Source organism: Artibeus jamaicensis, unplaced genomic scaffold (genome assembly GCF_021234435.1).
Source record: "Artibeus jamaicensis isolate MK-2021 breed Jamaican fruit bat unplaced genomic scaffold, CSHL_Jam_final contig_241, whole genome shotgun sequence".
Lineage (NCBI taxonomy): Eukaryota > Metazoa > Chordata > Mammalia > Chiroptera > Phyllostomidae > Artibeus > Artibeus jamaicensis.
In genome coordinates this window covers 4,248,457-4,269,819 of record NW_026521509.1, presented here as the reverse complement: position 1 = coordinate 4,269,819, position 21,363 = coordinate 4,248,457, and the positions used below count along the sequence as shown (strand labels likewise).

The window sequence follows — 21,363 nt, the reverse complement described above, 5'->3', positions numbered from 1 at the left end:
AGGACTTGACTTTGATGAGACATGAGGGAACATTCTGCAGTAATTGCAATGTACTCCATCTTAATAAAGTTCTTAATTAAATAAGTGTATTCATTTACCAAAATTTATCATGTTAGTATACTTAATGTACATGCATTTCACTATATGTAGTATTATCTTGAAATAAGAACCATCTATAAATTCTGAACTCTAGTTAATTATATGCATGTGGAAGTACTCCAGAAGGAAGAAGGTTCTGGATGTGTTCAACTTACTTTGAAATGCATAAAACCATAAGATGGAAAAACAGATTAATAGGAAAATGAATACATACATAGTTATGCAACAATACAGAAAAATGTTAATGGTAGAACCTAGGCAGTGGATATATAGCTGTTCACAGTATGACTTTTTTTAAAGTTTTCTGTGTCTGAAAATTACCATAATAAAGTTAGAAAAACAAAATTAATCTAACCTGAGTTTTCCAACACTGACCATGATGTACCAATTTCCAAGGTATTTGCTGCTATTATCAAAAGCCTCAAACAACTGCAAGAAGGGCCATCTTGCTGTTTTTTTCCATTGTGAAATGACCTGAGGTCAGTTCATGGTCAAAATCTATTTTTCTCCCCTATACTTGGTCATATGGTCTTTGACAGAGCTAATTGGTTCTAGTATTTTTCCATGCAGCTCCCATTTTCAAGTTTTCCTGTTGATGTGATCTTAACCCCAGCATCTGGTGATCTCATCCAATTATGCATGTAAAAGGTGAAATGTGGTTTTCATTACTGCGGTCTTTCTGCCAAAGGATGGCAACATAATTATTAATAAACTCACTATAAGACCAACACAGATTTTGACCAAATTCATTTTGGTATTTACGTGGTTCGAAATATGGCTTATAACATCCCTTAAAGAGAAAGCCAGAGAGTTTAGGTTTTCAGAGTCAATATGAGAAAAAAGAGAAAAAAAGATCAATATAATGTTCTAATATGCTCTTTGTAACATTATTGCAATAGTAAAAATTAAAGATCATCACATATTTTCTTATATTTTATCTTGCAAGATACAGCTTCGAAATGCTGACGTTCAGATTCGACTTAAAAATACTATTTCTCCACTACCTTTAAAACTTTCTGTAGGGAATAACAATGCTGGGTTACTGATTGTGCTTCTAAAATTCCATCGATACAATTTATTTTAAGGATAAAGTGAAAAATTCCTGACAGGAAAAAAAAGAGAGAGAAGAGGGGAATGGAACATTTTCTGCCAATTTTGTGTCAAAACTGCCTCTGTGCATCAAGTAAAGGAAAAATTGGTTTATGATGAAGGATGACGTTTATCTCTATTGCCAGGAATACTATTTTATATGATGAAAAAAGACTTCTGTAAAACTACAATCTTTGTGGAACTAGAAAATGAGCATTTGCAGTATTGAAACAGAAGTAGAAAATGAGTTTTCACAGCAAAAATTATGTCTAAAGCCTTCTAAGTTTCATGATGGGAAAGTGATCTAAACTTTTCAGCTAAAAAGTAAAAATCACAAATGAACATTTTTATTTACAAAGATAGAAAAGCTCATAATACTGAAGTGGAACTCTCCATCGTATGAAATGTTGACCTTAAAACTACAGAAAACATGGTTTTAATCTTTCAAAAGTTTTACAAAGCTTACTCAGAATACCACCTAAGTTTTTCCAGACACAGAAAGGAAATTATATAACTGCCTTCATTAACAGTAACCAATGGAACAACAGAAAAAAATAGTATTAAAACAGTAACAACAGAGTTCTCACCCTTTACATAGTGTTTAATGTCAAAAAAACATCACTTTGCTTAATGTACAATACCAGGAAAGAAATACATCACAGGTGGACATCAAGTTGAACTGTATGAGAAGGCTGAACAAGTAAACCTATTCATTAAATCTGTTACTTAAATCCTAACTATCTTCTTTTCTATAGCATCTTAATCACAATTCATCATTTGATATTTGGCAACAGCCACAGCTACATGATGCTATAAACTACATCCTGTACTGGGAAATGGCTTCTATACAAGAACACTGAGAAAAGACAGACCTCCTGACATTCAGGCACATTCATCTGGGAATCATTTTTAATTATTAAGAAACCCAGGAGTTGAAAACGTTTTCAGGAAGGTATCTGATGGGATCCAAGTGGGCTCAGTGGGAACGGGAATGGGAAGCTCAAGCACTGCACACCCCTATTCTGTATTCACAGCACCTACAATTTTCCTAGTAGAATTGTTGTATAACCTTCCACTGACAGCACTTTTAATTTTCAAATTTTTTACTATTTTCACACGGGCTCTTACATGACAATGGGAGAATGGTGGACCTGCAGTGGAAATTCCGCTCTCCTGAATTCTAATACTATATAATGCATCATAAGTAACTCCAAACTTCTGAGTTGGCTGGCATCATGTGGTCCAGGAGACATTATTATGATAGCTTTGGTTCAACGAGGCTAAACAATTAGATATAGACTAGCACCTGGACCTGATCGCAGAACACCTTTTCCAAAATGTGTTCCATCCATAGTCTGGGCTGTTCCAAGTGTATTCCAAGTGTGTGTGTGGGGGGGGGAGAGGAAAAGGTACAATGACAAAATAAAAACGGAAAATGCTCAGTTGAAAAAGTTAAACCACCCCCCAAAATGGCTTATGGTACAGCTTGTGAGCATTGTTAAATATGTTAATGTCTGTTCTCCCCAAGAGGGAACAAAATCAGTTAAACAATAAACATTTTTTTTAAGATGTGGAGGGATTAGAGTTCAACAGAATATATTTTGAGAAATGCTGGCTTAATTCTTATTAAGGGAAGGAGGAAAAACAGGTTGCTATGTATGTTGACCATGTCATTTTCCATTCATTATGTCACTTAGTCTTCACAAGAGCCCTGAGACATTAGTGCTATAATTATCCCCATTTTACAATTAGGAAAAAAACTAAAACTACCCGTGACATTGAGTATCTCATTTAACTTACTCAGCTAGGCCATGGCAAAGTTTGCACTTAAGCCCAGGGCTTATCAGGCCTCACAGCCTATGATGTTTCCACTATATTACTTAACACTGTCTCCCACACTCTGCAAGGTCCGAATATTTTAAATTATAAATATAGGTATATAATATAAATCCTGGAATCTGACTTTAAGGCAATGGAACAAAGTATAATTTTCATTTTGCTTCAGCAATTCATGTAGATCATGAAAGTGGGGTAATAACTTCATGACTGTATCTACACTAATAACAGAGCTGGAGGGACTATTCATTTCTAGGACCTAATAATATACTACCAATTTTATTGTATATCTCATATTTAATGTGCACAAAAAATCTTTCTGTGTATGATAGGAGTGGAAAAATAACAGTGTGGCATGTCCGCTAATATTGATTTGTCAGCTATTATTGAATATGATATAGTGTGCACATTAAAAGAGGCATTATTTGCCCTGGCTGGTGTGGCTCAGTGGATTGAGCACTGGCCTGCAAACCAAAGGATCGCTGGTTCGATTCCCAGTCAGGGCACATGCCTGGGTTGTGGGCCAGGTCCCCAGTAGGGGGCACGCCAGAGGCAACCACACATTGATGTTCCTCTTCCTTTTTCCCTCCCTTCCCCTGTAAAAATAAAAATAAATAAAATCTTTAAAAAAATAAAAGAGGCACTATTCTATTTAAATCTGGTTCCAGTCCTACAAAGAATCATGACATGTTTCTATCTTCCTGGCTGACAAATAGAACAGCCTAGAAGATACATTGGACTTACCCTCTTCACGAATTCTCATTTAATAAAAGCTCCACATACCTGACACAGGAGAGTCAATCTCCTCTCCCCATCTCCTCGTTCCAAGATCAATGGAGGTGGGCTTCCTTGATCAACTATGCAAATGAAATTCTCACGTTAGAAAGGAAGACCAGTCCCTTCCTTGATTTTAAAAGAGCCCGATGTGGCTACAGGAAGGTGCTCTGGCAACCCAATCGATATGCCAGAGTGAAATACTAGGCTGTGCTCCCAGTCGTTGGGGCTGGAGAAAGGCAGTCTTGTGTTTAAGAGCAATTAGTCATTTGACACTAGTCCGCACATTCAAATCCATTTTTAGACAACCAAGCCAGGTAATATACAAAGGTTGCCCTCAATTCTTGTTTTCCTCTGTGATCTCATCCATTCCTCCTGACTCAATTATCGCTTCTCCCGTGATGACTCACAAACCGGTATCTCTCATCTGGGCCTCTATGCTGAGCTCCAGACGCATAGCTATTTCTGGGCTGGACGTACCTATCATGCGTCATCAGCTTATTTGACATCTACTTTCAAAAAATATTTCAGATTCACTTCAATCTCTCCATGTCCAAGAGACAAATGTATTGTATGTCCCCAAGCCCCAACTTGCTTTTTTTCTTTTTTGGTTTCCCTATTTCAACAAATGCCAACACCTCTTCTTACAGCCGCCTATGCCAAAACTGCTTGCACTCAGTCATTATTCCTTCCTCAAGTGTCCATTCTAGATTTCTCTTTGTCCTCCCTACCACTGCTGCCTTATTTCAGGCCCTATCTCCTATCCCATTTACTCGTTAGCCCCCTCAAAGGTTTCCGGCTTCTAGTTCCTTACCTTTCCAACCTAATCTCCACATTACTGCCATTCTGCCCAGATCTTGGCAGACCTCATTACACCTTTCCCTGGCTCAAAGATGTTTAATGGCTAATGCCTCTATAGTAGAGTCCTAAACCCTCAGTATCATCATAAGACCCTTCAAACCTTGGTTCCAACTTAACTCACCAGCCTTTTCTCTGGACATCACCCCTCTCTGCAAAGCATCAAATGCATCAGCCAGAATCATACACAAAGAAGTGTCTGGATGTTTCTCTGCTTTTATTAATGCTATTCCCCTGTGCCCAAAATGCTATTTCATCACAAACTACTGATGGAACTAGTCAAACCAGTCAGAACTATTCAAATCCAGTATCATCTTCTCTGTGAGGCTGTCAGCTCCGCAATATATAATCAAAAGAACTAGATTCTGCTTCCACGGCTCTGCACATATTTCTGTAAGAGCTCCACCCTACTGTCGTGTAATTAGACTGCATCAATGCTTCCTGCAACTAGACTAGGAGCAACTTAAGGACAAGGGCAATTGTCTGTTCATTGTGGAATCCTCAATGTACAGTGAGAATTGTTAACTAATATAAATAATGCATTGCTGTCCATCAAGGCTTTGGGATCAGACGGGCCTGGGGGCAAATTCCTGAGCTGTGCCTCTTCCTAGTCACATGACCTCAGCTGATAACCTTACAGACGTCAGTCTTGAAAGCCTCAGCTATTTTATCTGTAGAATAAAAACATTCAAAGCAGTGACCAGCACATAGTTAAGTTATTATCATCATCCTCCTCTTCACAAAGTATGGACAGAGCAGAACATGCCCAAGATGTCTCTAGCTCCCTTTTGATGGCAATTACTGAAGTCCAGAAGCAGCCAGGCATAGAAAGGTCCACTGACAACCCGGGAAAAAGTGGCAGAGAATCATGGGGGAGCTACTGAGAAAACAACAGAACTCACAGACCAAAGGACAGAGGACTGAGCATTCCCTCTCCCCTTTTTCCCTATCCTCTACTTCAGAGTAATCACAGCTTCTAAAAGTTAACCCTTCCTTTGTCATGGAAAGGCAAATCAAACTCCATTTACACTAATAGAAAAAAAAAAGGAAATTAGAATGACAGGAAAAAGCTCTAAGTGTTATTGCAGTAGATCCCTCAGCTCCCAGGGTGAAATTGAATGATATGCTTGGAACCCCCAAGGAGCTGGTAGGGCCAGTTGTCATTTCAAAGTAAAAAAAGACACGGGAAAGAAAAACATAAAATACAAGAGGAAAAAGATGTCTCTTCATCTGAATGATAAAGAAGTTGCTCAAGGGGAGGAGGGTAGAGGGAGAGGAATATGGTGGAAAAAATGCCTATGTACATTCAATTACCTTTGCATGTACTTTTCCATGTTGTGGGAAAGCTATCCTAATTCAAAGGAACTGAATAAAACAAGTCAAAGTGGGTAATTGCAAGACAGTACTGATTAAGTCCTGATTTCTGCAAAGAGCTGTCTCAATCTAGGCTTCATATGAGAACCAAATCCTCCTTGTGCATGAACTGTCCTTTGTAAATGAAGCTCCTGTCATGCAGATTTCAGTGACCTAATGACAAAATTTACAAATCGCTTCCCACGATTTTTTCCCACACCATCCTTCAAAATAAAGGCTGAGCACATTCCTAACGATTTCACAGTAAAAGCCTTCTGTGAACCCGCGGCACTGTGTCAGATGTTGCTGGAAGCACCTCAGCGTTTCACAAGTTTACAACTGGGCCCTCACAGTCATGCTTCTGGGTAAGCTGCATACTAGACCCAACTTACAGTTGAACAAAATGACATGTCACATGCCTAATCAGTGACAGAGTCACAACTTGAATCAGCCGTCTTTGACTATCAGACCCAGGATTTGCTCATCTCCTAACCCTACACCTCACACTGCAAGAGTACAGGCTTTGCAGCCATAATGCACCTGACTTTAAAATCCTGGTTCTTCCCCTTAATAGATATGTGACATTGTGCAAGTTCTTTCAGTTCTCCGAATTGGTTTCCTGACCTACAGAAAGGCTGGGAATTATACTTCTCCTAGAGAGCAGTAATAAGAATTAAGTAATATTTGTGAAGTACCTAATACGGGACCAAGCCAATACTCAGTAAGAGGTAGCTATTATTAGTACATCACCTGGTAGTTAATAGTATACAGCATCTTGAACACTAGAGTGGGTTAAGCAAATGAAAATCACTTTCACTCCTAAATTAGTGCCGCAGACATAATGAAATCTGCCTTTAACATGGCGGGATTAGGGAAAGGAGAGAAGTAGAAAAACGCCTGATGCTTTGATAATTCATATATGTTTTTCTCACCCTTACAGGACAGCACTGTTTTCTTCATCTAAGTAATAGAAGATACAAATAAAATTTTTCTTCTACGTGATGTTACATTTCCCTATTCCTTGATGACAGTAAATCTAAAACCATTCAAATACTTATCTTTGAGCTACCTTAGCTGCATATCTGCAACTATTCCAGTAGAAGAGGAAGAGCCATGGTATTTGATTTTTGCCTTAAAGAAAACATAAACAGACCTCAATTTCCACAAACTAAAAGCTACTAAAAACAACTTCACAGTAGGAGTAGCTGTTCAATCAATACTGCTTTCTTTTTTCAGAAGCTAATAATCATAGAACATCTACACCGAGTATTTTTGTCCTTTCATTAGAGAAACAAGGGATCAAACCTAAATTTTTCATTCAACTCTATAGACGTAGAGTTAATTTCCAGGGCAGAAAAATATCATACAATCGATCTGACTGACTACTACAGAAGCAATTTCTGAGGCGACTCAATGAGACAGAGCTTTATTAAGCCACAAAACATTTGACTTGAACAATAAATCAAGTAAGTCTTTCTATTAAAAAAGATGGTGCTAGTTCTCAAAGATCTTCCTAGTCTCATATCCGTGGTAAGAAGTAACAGATTACTGCGACCATTCCCATTCACGCCACCCTCCTACCGTCCCAACTAAATTATATCCCCCCTCACTCTCGTACAGCACTACCCTTTTTTTCCTTCACAAGCATAATTCATAGTATAAAAATGAAGCACCTTTAATGCCTATGCCACCCTGCTAGGGTCCAAGGCCATCACAAGGGCAAGAGTCACTGTCCTCTTTGTTGTTCACGTATTGATACCCAGAGATTCCTTTGGGTTTTGCAACCGGTTTCTAATTATAAAACATGTATTTCTTCAGAAGTGACAATAATTCTTATTAAATTTTAGTGTCTCCCAGCTCAGTGCTGAAACATAATGCTGAACAATAATACGGAGAAAAGGGGAATGTCAAAAAAAATGTCAAGCCAATGGTAGAGAAATGGGGAGCCCAGAAATAATGGCCAATCATAGGTCTAAAACTCTTAAGAAATCTAAATAGGATAAAATTTCCTAATACGATCCTATATGATCTCATTTCATTTTGATCAAGTAATTATTTGTAAAAAAAAGTTTTTAATTAAAATTATTGACATTATATTGGTTAATAAAATTACAAAGGTTTCAAGTGTGCAGTTCTATAATACATCACCTGTATATTGCATTGTGCGCTCACCACCCCATGTACAATCTGCTTCTGTTGTTTGCTGACCATCAGTATCATAACATAAAACAATATAACAAATAACATTCTTAAACGTGAAAACAATGAGCAAATATATAGAGGTGACAATGAAATACTATAATGGTAGAGTTTCACCTGATCGGTTCAATTCATTCTATCCTTTCACTCATGCATTCATTGTCCTCTCATAAAACTATCCTTGAGTTTTCCAGATAGAATATACCACACTAATAGGGGTCTCTTGGGATGTACAAGAAATGACATGTATAGTACTCCATGTACTACAAGTACATTGCCTGAGGTTTCTTTTTCTTTTCCTTTTTAAAGAGAGGGAGAGAAACATCAATGTGTAGTTGCCTCTTATGCGCCCCTTACTGGTGACTTGGCCTGCACCCCAGGTATGTGTCTTGACTAGGAATCGAACCAGTGACCCTTTGGTTCACAGGTCGGGGCTCAATGCACTGAGCTACACCAGCCAGGGCTGCTTGAATTTTTATGACAAATATATATATATATATATATATATATATATATATATATATATATATATCACATGTATATATGATTAGGGAAAAAGATTTTTACAAACAAACAAACAAAAATAAAACAAGTCTAGAAACAAAGTAATTGTTTACTTCTATCACAATTGTTAAGCAATTCCTAGTTACAATTCCAACTAGAAAAAACATTATTGGCCAGACCAAAGAGAAATCTACCCAGAAACTGACAAACATGTAATAGTGACATCAGTTCATTACCCCACAGGATAATACCATTCAGACTAACAGGTTTCTTTGGTCAAATTATTAAAGCATAGCAATGTTTTCAACTTCAGAAATAATGATATGGTTATTGTATAAGATCAAAACATCAACAGCTATTTCTATGACATTCATTTGTGCCCACATCGTAAATCCACTACTTATTAAAGACCCCAAACACTGAGTAATCTCTTTAATTAAATTTAAAAAAGACTTAAAAATGAATTTAAATGAATCCAATGAGGTAACAGCATGGTTTCCAATTTATTTAATTTTTCTCTCTCTGTGTCAAGCAGTTATAGTAGAAAGTGAAGACTGATAGGAAAAACAATAAAACCAAACAATAATTTATATGATTAAAAGAAAAGATCAATTGAGGCTGTGTAGACAAACAGTTACTGATAGAGGCAGATTCTGTTCAAGTTAAATTTCTGGTCTTGTGCTTGTGCCTTTAGCAACTCAAGTTTAAAATAAATGCCAATCTCCACATTTTGAATTGCAAATTGCTTTTCTAAATCACAACATCTATTCTTGAAATTTCACATGTCAACAGCTCATTAATATCTACAGTAAATGTAGTTCTCTGAAAAGAACCACAGATTTTACATTTATTGTGACAGACAGCTGGCACATAAAAATAGAGTTCCTTCAATTACAACTTGGCAGAAGTTAACCTGGGTTTAAAATCTGTCTACAGAAATTTATGACAACACAGCAATGAAGCGACTATTTTGAGTAAGATTAGCTGCTGCTGATAGTGTAGATGTTTAGACAGTGTTTATAAATCAACAGAGATCGTACTTACTCTTTTATAATGGGCCACTTCAGAACCATTTTCCATCAACACTTAAATGGTATATAAATGTAAACAGTGGCAGAAGATTAAAGTACTAAGTTATCTTCACAAAGTCATGAAAGCAATATACACACATAAGAAACTTAAAGTGCATTTTTGCCTGCAGTTAGTCTTATGGCTTTGTCTCATTTAATATTTAATGTTTTAATGTAAGAAAGACTTTAATCAAAGAAAAATAACACCACTCAACAGTCTGTCATGATGAAATTTCAAGTTCGGGTCAGTATTTTACTAGCTAACTACATAAATTGTCCTGCAACAGTAACTTTTACCTAATTTCTTATCATTGCTTTTCAGTTTTATTGAGGCACAGTAATTATAAAAGTTCAGTAAGTCAAACTGGCTTTGTGACAATTTGGAAAAGGTCTTAAGACAATTTTACAAATATACAAACATAATTAAAACTTAGGCCAGTACAAGTCCTTTTCCTATTTTTTAATTGGGTTGGGTGTCTTCCTAGAGTGGAGTCGTGTAAGTTCATTGTATACTTTGGAGATTAAACCTTTGTCTGAGGTATCATTGGCAAATATGTTTTCCCATACAGTTGGTTGTCTTTTTAATTTAATACTGTTTTCTTTAGCCATGCAGAAGCTTTTTAGTTTGATGAGATCCCATTTGTTTATGCTTTCCTTTATCCTCCTTGCTCTAGGGGACATATCCGTAAAAATGTTGCTGCGTGGAATATCTGAGATTTTCTTGCCAATGTTCTCCTCTAGGACTTTAATGGTGTCACGGCTTATATTTAAGTGTTTTATCCACCTTGAATTTATTTTGGTGTATGGTGTAAGTTGGTGCTCAAGTTTCATTTTTTTGCACGTAGCTGTCCAGTTCTCCCAACACCATTTGCTGAAGAGGCTATCTTTACTCCATTTTATGTTACTGCCCCCTTTGTTGAATATTAATTGACTGTAGAGGGTTGGGTTGATTTCTGGGCTCTCTGTTCTGTACATATACACAATGGAATTCTATGCAGCAGAGAGAAAGAAGGAGCTACTACCTTTTGCAACAACATGGATGGAACTGGAAAGCATTATGCTGAGTGAAATAGGCCAGGCATTGAAGGACAAATACCATATGATCTCACCTTTGACAGGAAGCTAAAGAATAAAACAAACAAGCAAACAGAATAAAAACAAAGACACTGAAATAGAGAACAAGTGGGCAGCGACCAGAGGGGACAGGGAAGGGAACTTAAGGGGAAAAAGGGGGAGGGATTTTGAGGAACAAGTATGAAAGACACAGAGATGAGGACTGTGGGGGGGAAATGGGAGGGAGGGGGGGAGACCAGGCGGGGGGGTGGGATGGGAGAAATAGATAAAAAAAAATGTACTTGAAAAGTAACTAAATAAAATTTAATTTAAAAAAAAAAAACTTAGGCCAGTACCTTTTTACCAAAATATTAGACAATTTTAAATAAAACCCATTTGCATATAGGTGTCTTCATTTTGTTTGTAACAGGAAATTGGAAACAACTTTAAAGGCAGCAGTAGACAACTGGTTAAGTTGACTGTGCTGTATTCATATGAAAACAATAGAGCCTATTACGATCAATTAAAAATCACATCTTTGACATGTTAAAATGATGTTTACAGAAAAAAAAATACATCTTCTGGAAGAAAAAAATTCTGTACCTATAGCAGAAAGTACTGCCTGTCCAACAAAACCTCCTCTTCCCCTCAACGGGCCATCGGGGTGGGAGGGATGTCATGCCTCCATACAACTCGATAACTATCCATGGATATATGACTAAGTTTTTGCCCAGGGAATAGTGATATATGCCTTTCCAGGCCCAGGCCTTCAACGGTTAAAATTCTATCCACACTCTGTCTCCTTCCTAGAAGCTTAATCTGTGCAAACCTATACCCCAGTTTAGACCATGCAAACCTGAGAGTAAAGAATCCGAAGTAAAGAAACCTAAGTCCTCATTGGAGAGGAGCTGCCCCCTATTAGCAGGAGACTCTTCAGATGTGTTTTAATCACAAACGTTTTTTTAGTAACTGTTCAAGCCACTGTATTTTGGGTCTCTTTGTTACAGCCCCTTATTCTTTCATTGTAACTAATGTAGCATGGAAGAGAAAAATATCACAGCTAATGTTCACAGCATGTACAAATAGTAACAAGTGACAGTAGTATGCTTTTTTTTGTCTTCATGACATACAGCAGATACATTACTGTTATTAATTTTAAAAGCTTAGGCAGGATTTTAATATATTTTACAACTTAAATCACTGTTTCTTCTCTGATCCTATCTTTGCTGTCTTCCTTTAATAAATACAGAAGACAGCTATTGTACAGAAGAGTTAAAGAAGTACATATTTATACTTCTTTAAAGGGCTAAAAGTATTCTCGGTAAATTTACTGAGCACCTATGTACCAAGCATCTCAAAACAGAAAAAGGGTATACTAACATGTGACTGTTCAGTATTTCCTTCAAAGTGCCTTTCAGGGCTGAAGAGATAGCTTATGACATGGAACAGCTTACAGCAGTCCTACATAAGCACAAAAGGTACTTAAAATTTCATGTGCCATCTTTTTAAAATGTGGTAAATTTTGCATCATACTCCATTATATATCCATTTTTAAATAATATTTTTAAATGGAGGTATCAGTATGGATTCATGGATATATATTAGATATGAATAGGGACATACACACACACAAAGATATACATGTGCTTGTACAAATGACTGAATATACATACTAACTAGCTCTGTATATTGAGAGAGTCTAGAAGTAAAAACACTCCAGTAGGTATGAGCACTCATCGTTCTTAGAACTTGATTCCTAAATACCACTCTCAAATACATGGAGAGAGGGCTCCTGGGTAAGTGGTTGATCCTAGGGCTAGGGGACAGAAAATACAACATGAGCCTGGAACATCTTGTAGTGTCAGAAAGTAAAAAAAGGGCTCAAACAAGGATGGGAAATTTTATAAGGATGTAGAATATAATGAAAGGAACTCACAGTCCCTGAGGCTGGAACAATGTAAATAACAAATTAAGCAATGGCAGTATCAGATTACAGCCCACAGAATAAAATAAACATCTAAGAAACAGTACTGATATACATATTTGTACATAGGAGAGAAGAAACAGCTCTTTTTTTATTTAAAAAATGCTATAAATAAACAAAGATGGAAAGAGGAAAATAAAAAATCACCATTACACAGACATCAGTGTGCCTCGGGGGACATAATTTGAGAGTCTTAACAACTAAATGTAATGGGGGATCCTAGATCAGATCCTGGGGAAAAAAGAGAACACTGTTGAAAAAAATTGATAGCCAAATTAGGTCTGTAGTTCAGCAGTCATTATTCCACCAATATTAATTTTTGAGTTCTGATCATTGTACTATGGCTCCATAAAAGACTAGCATTAGGGGAAGTGGAATAATTTTTATAAAGAAACTCTGTAGTAATTTTGCAACTTTAATGTAAGTCTAAAATTTGTTCAGTTTTTTAATGGTTTAGGGCACTTAATGCACTATAATGTTTATCAACTTTACATACTGGAAGAAGCTCCACTATTTATCCTTGCACATTCCACCTCCACCTCACCAAGGACTAGAACACCACTACACTTGGGGAAGCAGGGCTCTACCCTCACCAACAACCGAACTTCATTGAGAAATAAGAAAATAACAATTTTCTACAAATTAGAATTAGTTGGAATTATTCAAATCATCATCAACGATGTGAGGTATATTTCAAAGAATATTTGGAATAGAAACAAAAAGATGTGAGTTTTGGGGCCAGGCATCTGCTTGCTTGACCCTGAGCAAATCTCAATGTTCTCATCAATAGACAACTTCCTTCTAAACTGCCATGAGCTGCCCTGGCTAGTGTGGCTCAGTGGACTGTGTGCCAGCCTGTGAACCAAAGCATCACGGGTTCAATTCTCAGTCAGGGCACATGCCTGGGTTGTGGGTCAGGTCCCCCGTTGGGAGCGTGTGAGAGGCAACCGCACATTGATCTTTCTCTCCCTCTCTTTCTCCTTCCCTTCCCCTCTCTCTAAAAATAAATAAATAAATAAAATCTTAAAAAAAAAGAAAACGGCTAAAGACATGAAGACATTTTAGCAAAGTGAATATACAGATATCACTTAAGCACATGAAAAATGTTCATATTTGGACCTTAGGGAAGTATGAATTAAAATCACAATGAGGTATCACTACACATCAGTCAGAATCCCCCCACCCAGATAAGGACAACACCAAATGCTGACAAAAATGAAAAGAAACAGATCACTTGTGCACTGCTAGTCAGAATGAAAAATGGTATCGGCTGTCTGGAAAATAGTTTGCAATTTCTTGAAAAACTAAATATGACATTATCATATGATGCAGCAATCGCACTCCTGAGCATTTATCCCAGCAAAATAAAAACGTAAGATCACACACAGAAAAACCTAAAGATGAATGTCCACACAGCAATTTTATTTGTAATAGCCCAAAACTGGAATCAGCCCAAATGGCCTTCCACAGGTGAGTGGGTGGTTAAACAAACGTACATAATATAGAATCCTACTCAGCAACAAAAAGGAACAAACAAGGTAACTGTGGTGGGTAAAAGAGACTAATACCAAGCCCTGGCTGGTGTAGCTCAGTGGATTGAGCACAGGCCTGCTAACCAAAGGATCACGGTTCAATTCCCAGTCAGGGCACATGCCTCGGTTGCAGGCCAGTTCCCAGTAGGGGACGCACGATAGGCAACCATACATTGATATTTCTCTCCCTCTCTCCTTCTCTTCCCCCTCTAAAGATAAATAAATAAAAATCTTTAAAAAAAAAGAGACCAATACCAAAAAGTTGCATACTGGACAGTTCCATTCTCAAAATAACAAAATTATAGAACTAAAAAACCCAAACTACTGGTTGCTGGAGTTAGAAATAGGGGACACAGAGGAGGGAGCTGGGTATGAAATAAAAAGGCAACATGAAGAATTCTTAAGTGTTGGAATTGCTCAGTATCTTATAACTTTTCTACACTGAATCTAATATATACTTAATAAAAACTTACATATTTTTGTGCAACTTCTTTCCCTGGACAGCTATTTTAGGACACATAAAAGTTAGTATTAGTGGCCTCATCAATAGACAGCTGGTGTGGCTTGGTTGGTTGGAGTATCGTCACATAACTAAAAGGTTGCAGGTTCAATCCCTGTTCGGGGCACATACAAGCAGTAACTGACTGATGTTTCTCTCTCTCTCTCTCTCTCTCTCTCTCTCTCTCACTCGCTCTTTCCCCCTCCCCCTGTCCCTCCCCTTCTCTCTCCTCTCTGATAGTAGAAAGAAAGGGCAGGGTACAGGCAGGAGAAGAGAAACACTGGAACTCTTTTCCTTTCTTATTTATATATTTTCCCAAAAGGGTTAGACCTTATAAATTCAGTAAGATAGTGAAATACAAATGTATGTGGAAATTTAAAGACATACCTCTAAATAACTAGTGGATCAAAGATGAAATCACAATGGCTATTAGAAGATACTTAAAATTCATGGAAGACAGCTAATGTGATCCTAAGAGCCAATTACAATTGTAAATAATTGTATTAAACAAAACCTCTTAATTATAAAAAGTTATGAATGTAATCCAAGAAGTCAGGAAAACAACAAGAGTGATTTCTAAGTATAGATATTAAGTAGACAGAAAACAAAGAGACCACAGAAGAAAAAAGACAAAGCAAAAGCTGGTTCTTTGAAAAGACTAATAATATAGACAAATCTCTGGTAAGAGAGAGATGGAGAAAAGAAACAGAAAAAAGGCATAGATAACACAAATAACATTAAGAATTTTTACAGAGACTGCATAATTACAGGAACAGCAGAGCATAGTGAGCAAGGGGAGGCACACATGATGCAGTTAGAAAGGAAGAAGATGCCAGATGCCGGGGAGAGTAGCAAAAACAGACCAATCAGGAAGTTTTTAGAGAAGTTCAATAGTAAATAATAGTGGAATGAACTGGGAGGAAGATTGCAGACAGAAAACTCCTTAGACTTGGGTTATGTTTTAAAAAAGACAAATAGTGAAAGGACAGCAAACTCACAGTTATCAACAACCACACCTAAAACAAAAGCAAACTAAAAGGGCAGCTAGATCAGGAGTGGAAACATAGAAATGAAGATCTCATGGAGGGTTAGCAACAGGGGAGTGGGAGAAGGAGAAGGGAGGAGAAGGCACAGAAAATAAGTAGCATAGACAGTAGACAGAAAATTGATAGGGGGGGAACTTCCGCCAAGATGGAGGTGTAGGTGGAACCACCTTGCCTCTGTGCACAACCAAATCTAAGAACAACTATTTTTAACAACAATAAACAACCAAGCCACACAGAAAATTGACAATATGGAGTCCAAAGACAATGAAATGCTCAGCTAAATCGGTAAGAGGAGCGAAGCCAGCAGCAGAGCAGGTTGGCAAAAAAAAATCCCCAAACGGGTGGTGCACAATCGGGTGGTGCGCGAGCAGCCGAAGCCGTGGACGAGGGCTAGCCAAGGGAGCAAACAGGGAAGAGGCACGGCGGGCTGTCTGCGGTCGGTAGCGCATCTGCATGCAGATAAACCAGAGAAGAGGCGAGCAGGCGTGGGGCAGCAGGCTCGCACAATTCCAATCGGATAGACAGGCCCGGGGTGAGTGGTGGGACTGGATGGACTGGGCTAGCGGAGAGGACCGCCATTGCTCCCTCTCTGACCCCGCCCCCACACACAGCATCACAAACCAGCGACCTGGTGGCCCCATCCTGGTAAACAACTAAGGCTTCGCTCTGCTTACTTAACGGCGCAAACAGACCAAAAATGGCTCAAGAACAACTCAGAGCCCCAGTGCCGATCAATCTAAGTGATGAAGAAATAGCCAAACTTTCAGATGCACAGTTCAAAACACTGGTGATCAGGATCTTCACAGAACTGGTTGATTTTAGTCACAAATTAGAGAAACATATGGAAGCTCAACTAATTGAAATGAATGGTAATACGAAGGAATAGTAATGGAAAGGAGATTGGGACTCAAATCAATGGAATGGACCAGAAGGAAGAAAAAAATGATCAAACAGAAAAGAATGAAGAAACAAGAATTCAAAAAAATGAGGAGAAGCTTAGGAACCTCCAGGACATCTTTAAACGTTCCAACATTCGAATTATAGGGGTACCAGAAGGGGAAGAGTCACGAGTGGAAACCTTATTTGAACAAATAATAAAAGAGAACTTCCCCATGCTGGCAGAGGGAAATAGACTTCCAGGAAATCCAGGAAGCTCAGAGAGTCCCAAAGAAGTTGGACCCAAGAAGAAACACACCAAGGCACATCATCATTACATTAGCCAAGATTCAAATGAAGGAGAGAATCCTAGAAGCAGCAAGAGCTAAGGGGACAGTCACCTACAAAGGAGTCCCCATCAGACTGTCAGCTGATTTTTCAAAAGAGACCTTACAGGCAAGAAGGGGCTGGAAAGAGGTATTCCAAGTCATGAAATCCAAAGACCTACAACCAAGATTACTCTACCCAGCAAAACTTTCATTTAGAATGGAAGGGCAGATAAAGTGCTTCTCAGATAAGACAAAATTCAAGGAGTTCATCATCACCGAGCCCTTACTATATGAAATGTTAAAGGGACTTACCAAAGAAAAAGAAGATAAAAAAGATGAACAGTGAAAGGACAGCAAACTCACAGTTATTAACAACCACACCTAAAACGAAAGCAAACTAAGAGGACAGCTAGATCAGGAGCAGAACCATAGAAATGAAGATCACATGGAGGGTTAGCAACAGGGGAGTGGGAGGAGGAGAAGGGGGGAGAAGGCACAGAAAATAAGTAGCATAGATGGTAGATAGAAAATAGATAGGGGGGAGGGTAAGAATAGTAGGGGAAATACAGAATCTAAGGAATTTGAGACACGTGTTCATGAACTAAAGGGGGAAATGGTGGGGGAGGGGTATGCAGGGTGGAGGGGAACGGGGGGGAATAGAACAAATGTAATGGCATAATCAATAAAAAAGTTTTAAAAAAAGAAAATAGATAGGGGGAGGGTAAGAATAGTATGGGAAATATATAATCTAAAGAACTTGAGACACATGTTCATGAACTAAAGGGGGGATGGTGGGAGAGGGGTGTGCAGGGTGGAGGGGAACGGAGGGGGGAATAAAACAACTGTAATGGCATAATCAATAAAATAAAACATATATTAAAAATAAAAATAAAAAAATAAAAGTCGAGCTGACAAGATACGCTGAAGGAATGAATATGGGTTTGAGGGAAAGATATGAAGATACTAAAGATAACTATTAAGTGTAGAATCAATAAATACAATCCGTACCTCAGCACGGAGACCTAAATAATAGTGCTCCCAATCTAGTTCTAGCTTCAATGCTCATTAATCCAACTCACTTAGCTAACCTTTCAGTCATACAAACATTCTCACCGTGCATTGAGCATGTCATGCCCTTTCAATCTGTTCCCTCTTTCCAGAATACTCTAAAATTCCTCATTAAAGTTTTACTTATCTCTCAAGACTCAGCTCAAATGTCATCTCTATGACACTTTTCACTAATCTCCTAGACATGATTAGTCACTCCCTTCTCTGGATTCACTGTTTATATCTAGTAGCAGCAGCAGCGGCAGCAGCATCGTTAGAGTAACAGATGTTAACATTTACTGAGAGTTTATGTTTCTGGCACTGTAATAAAACTATTACATATATTACTTTATTTAACCCTATAAAGAATCTTATTAAGTACTATTTCATGCCATTTACAAGAAACAGAGGTATAAAAAGATTAAGTAAGTTCTCAAAGATTACAATACACCTAGTAAGGGCTGAAAGCAGGAATTGAACCAAGGCATTCTGGGAAGTTGGTGGGAATGTAAAATGGTACAGCTGCTCTGTGGAAAATAGTATGGTAGGTCTTCAAATATATAAAAGATAGAATTACCATGTGATCTAGAAATTTCAATTCTGGGTATATATCCAAAGAAACTGAACACAAGATCTCAAAGGTATTATTTGCTCATCCATATTCACAAGAGGTAGAAGTAACCCAAATGTTTATGAATAGGTACAGTATATGCATACAATGTAATATTAATCAGTCTTAAAATGGAAGGAGATTCTAACATGATTTTAAAAGATGAATAGCCTGGCTGGTGTAGCTCAGTGGATTGAGCGTGGGCCTGCGAACCACAGGATCGCGGTTTGATTCCCAGTCAGGGCTGGGTTGCAGCCCTGGGGTGCAGGCTGGTTCCCTGCAGGCCAGTTCCCAGCAGGGGACGCACAAAAGGCAACCATACATTGATGTCTCTCTCCCTCTCTCCTTCCCCCTTCCCCTCTAAAGATAAATAAATAAAATCTTAAAAAAAATCCTCTGTTTAAAAAAAAAAAAGATGAACAAACCTTGAGGACATTATGCTGAATGAAATAAGGCAGTCACAAAAACGCAAACATTGTACTATTCCAATTACATGAAGTATATTATGTAATAATATTTGTATTTTATAAATACAATATATTTATAAAATAAATTCATGAAGAAAGAAAGCAGAATGGGGTTTGCCACCACCTGAGGGGAAAAGGAATGGGCAGTTATTGTTAATGGGTGTAGTTTCAATCTGGTAAGACCGAGAGAGTTCTGGGAATCTGTTGCATGATACTAATATAGTTAACAGTATTGAACTATACCCTTAAAAATGGCTAAGATTTTGTTACGTGTTGGGTTTTTTTTAACCATGATTTAAATATTATTTTTAAAACAACATGGGAAAGTATGTCTTTGAAACAGAGATGGGGAAGACTGAATCTGACTGTGAAGAACCTTAAATGCTAAAACAAAAAAATCAGAAAATATTTAAACCTGGCCCACAGCAGCAAAACATCCTATAAATACCTAGACAGAGCTAAACTCTCAAATGCCATCAAACCTGAGGATCTAAAATAGAAAAGTTTTCTCATTTTGAAATACTATTTTGATTATTAAGACAGAAGTTTTTAAGGCAACTGCACTGCCAAGCTCTTCTAACTTATTCACTGTTTCACAAAATAAGATTTAGCTTCTTACATTCCTAATAAAAATTGATTTTGGAGTATCAGCAAACCCTATATAATTTCTAAAATATTCTTCATTCTGGGAAGCCCTCAGGTTTTGGAAGAAAAATAAAATAAAATAAATCTGAATGTAAAGTTAAACAAGTACTAGCTTTTTAGAGTCAAAAAGTTACTTCATTTCTCTATGCTTAACATGTATCAATTGTTAAACTAGTATAACACCACCTACCTTACTTGGCTGTGATGGGGATTAAATTACATAACATATAAAGAATCAAATATAGTGAGTAGCATAGAGCATAAGCACAATGAATTATGATTTAGGGAAATTTAACATTTTATTTGCAATTTTAGGTTAATTAATTAAAATTAAGGAAAAAATTGAATTTAGGTTTTTGTTAAGCTTTGTAAAGCACACAGGCTTAGTACCTGGGCTTTCAAAGTGACAGACTTTTTGGCATGTGAATCCATGACATGTCAAAAAGGACAAAACTGAGACATTAATGCTAGCAGTTATGCATGTAATAGTGAAAGAGAATTCTGAGGACAGGACTTGTCTGAAAACTGAACCTAAATTAATTTAGAAATTTCATCCAATAACTGAGGAACTGATAGGCTTTCAAAATAAATTTAGAAAGGGTTAAATGTGAATGAACTAATACCCCTTTTTGAATTCCTCCATAGTTACAGTGGGGTAAACATAAGAGACAGCACTGTCACTGCAACAAATCTCATTTTCCTTGGTGTTCTGACATTATGAAAAACATTGCAGTTAACATGTAACAGAAAATAGAAAGTTCTTTTCTTCTCGTTTCTTTTGTACTATTTTGTGAACAATTACAGTGTCAAGACAGAATGTTCAAAAGCACTAAATAGATGGAAAGGTAGAGATTTGTTTCAGGAGAAAGCAGGAATTCAGAGTTTTAAACTATGCTTAATCTTAAACTTGAATTTGTCACAGAATCACATTAAGAGGAAAAAGCTCTGGATATTTTTCTCAGTTAAGATTTTTGTCTAATACTTTGCATGTTGATTAACATTAAGAAGAAAAACCACACACCCTAAATTTATTGGCTGCATTTTTCAACCAAGTCTAAGGTACAGCTGCGTGGTTGCATACGCCCACACACGCGTTTAAGAAAAAGGGCGGGTGGGAGATTTCCAAGTCTCTTGCTGAACTATTTATCATTTAAAAAACAAAATCCATCATGAAATAGAAAACTATGATATATTTAGTTTATCTTATAGGAAACATCACTATTTTCACAGAGTAGAATAGTGAAACTTGTATATTATATATTTCACATATTTTTAGTAAAAATTAATTCTAATTATTTTCTAACTTAAAAGGCTTATATATGTCCTGGCTGGTGTGGCTCAGTGGTTGAGTGCAGGTCTGCAAACCAAAGGGTTGGTGGTTCGATTCCCAGTCAGGGCACAATGCCTGGGTTATGGGCCAGTTCCTCAGTGGGGAGTGTACAAGGGGTAACCATGCATTGATGTTTCTCTCCTACACTTTCTCCCTCCCTTCC

The 21,363-nt window shown here is 37.4% G+C and overlaps 1 protein-coding gene across 1 annotated transcript in view; it reads right to left on the bottom strand.

Moving 5' to 3' along the window:
- The window catches only part of CHM (CHM Rab escort protein), a 152,671-nt gene that overhangs the window by 107,582 nt on the left and 23,726 nt on the right, over positions 1–21,363 (bottom strand). The gene's annotated exons all lie outside the window — the stretch shown is intronic.